The sequence below is a fragment of the Lycium ferocissimum genome, chromosome 10 (genome assembly GCF_029784015.1).
Source record: "Lycium ferocissimum isolate CSIRO_LF1 chromosome 10, AGI_CSIRO_Lferr_CH_V1, whole genome shotgun sequence".
Lineage (NCBI taxonomy): Eukaryota > Viridiplantae > Streptophyta > Magnoliopsida > Solanales > Solanaceae > Lycium > Lycium ferocissimum.
In genome coordinates, this window is record NC_081351.1 from 7,252,604 (window position 1) to 7,254,463 (window position 1,860).

General features: G+C 39.1%; 1 pseudogene; it reads left to right on the forward strand.

Moving 5' to 3' along the window:
* The first annotated feature begins 251 nt into the window (after nt 1-251).
* Nucleotides 252-370, forward strand: LOC132035718 (5S ribosomal RNA; annotated as a pseudogene).
* Nucleotides 371-1,860: the final 1,490 nt, after the last annotated feature.

Consider the following 1,860-nt stretch of genomic DNA (forward strand, 5'->3'; position numbering starts at 1 on the left):
AGTACTTATAGATAACTGTGGCTAAGAAGTTCTACCACTACAAGGAATCTTAAAATTTAGGAATGGAAAGCAGTTGTATGTGTTGATTGATGGCTTGTCATCGGGAGTTCCAAAGGTTAAAATAGCATTTGCTTCGTCGGAAGAATAAGGAATCCTTTTAATCTGGAGGGAGATGCACTACGAGAATTTATCGGAATCCGTTAGAATTTCAGCTTGTTCTAGGTTATGTGATAAAGGTCACGCAGCAGGGTGGATGCGATCATACCAGCACTAATGCACCGGATCCCATTAGCACTCCAAGGTTAAGCGTGCTGGGGTGAGAGTAATACTAGGATGGGTGACCCCCTGGGAAGTGTACTAAAAGTCTTACAAATTCAGAGATAAGAGACAGATGAGAAGCTAGAGTAGACTAAGGGAAATTGGGTATGCGGAGTGGTTGGAAACCTCGGAGGTCGCGAAGGACAAGGCGGACTAGATCGGTGGTGAGAAAGAAGGTGCATCACAGCTCTAGAACTAGGATAAGTATGAAGGGCGTTCGAAAATACTTTGGAAGCAAGGCGTTAGTAAATATATGTATGACATCCCATACGTGGCCGCGTTAGCGATATGTGTGCCCGACAACCGATGTTGCTATATATTAAAGGCATTAATCGAACGGGGGTAATGAAGTTCAAGTGACAAAAGTGGTACAAATGTTACACAAGGTAAGTTGATGCTATTTTCACTACACGATAGAGTTGGAAAGTCCTAATGCAATAACATCAGAGAAAGGAAGAAAGTGAGTATGCAGAAAGTAAGAAGATCAAAATGTCGTGAAAAAAAAATGTAAGGAACAAAGGTGAGTGAAGCTTTTAAGAGAGACGACAGGCAAAGCAAGGGACTATTTGGGTAAAAATTCGAAGGTAGGTATGCGAAAGGAATAAAGTGTGGTAGTATAGAATAAAAGAGGAATGTGTGGGGTTAGAGAACGAATTTCGATTAGTGGGACTAAAAGAATAGTGACCATAACGAGGAATGTGAAGTAAGAGAAATAATGATTAGGCTTTGCAATGATGCTAAAAGATTTTCAACTCTCGAAAGGTATATATATATATAGGGATAAATGTGTAGTCAAATTGACACGGTTGCCTCGGACATGAGGAAACTTTCCTAAAAGATGGCTTAAGAATAAGACGGATTTGCACATTTAAAGGAATGTTTCTATTTCATGAACTTTCGAGCTGATACTATAAATAACAAGAGGAGAAGGGCGCTCGAGGAGGAAGGAACTCAAGAAAGGTTAAGGGTGAAAATAGGGAAGGTACACTAATGGGCAGATCTGTTACTTTATACATTCGGGTAGTTCGAGAAGGTCGTGGAATGTTAAGGACAAGATTATTTTCAAAGAGTTATTTTGATGCACGAGTGGTTATGAATATTATTTATGAACATTATTAGTGTGGAAATATTGGGAAAGGTTAAGGGCAAACTTGGAATTTGGAAATTGTTATGCATGACTTGTGGGAAAATATTCAAGGTGGACTATGGCTCACATGGGTGCAAAATACATGTGATTAAAGATGACTAAGTAGTATGCAATTCATCTTTTGTGCCTAAAGAAATTTCTAGAAATTTGAAGAAAAGTGGAGAAAAGAAAACCAAAAAAAAAAAAAAAAAAAGCAAAGGGGTGGCCGGCCATGTGCATGGCCATGTGCCACTCCTAGTATATATATAAGGGATGAAGAATAAGGCACAATTCTTCATTGTTGTTGCTCTAGAAATTTCAAGAGAGAGAAGAAGAAAAAAAGAAAGAGAGGGACGGCTAGAGAGGCACGGCCGAACCAGCCCCTAAAAAATGGATCTTGGAAAATATTTTCTTTA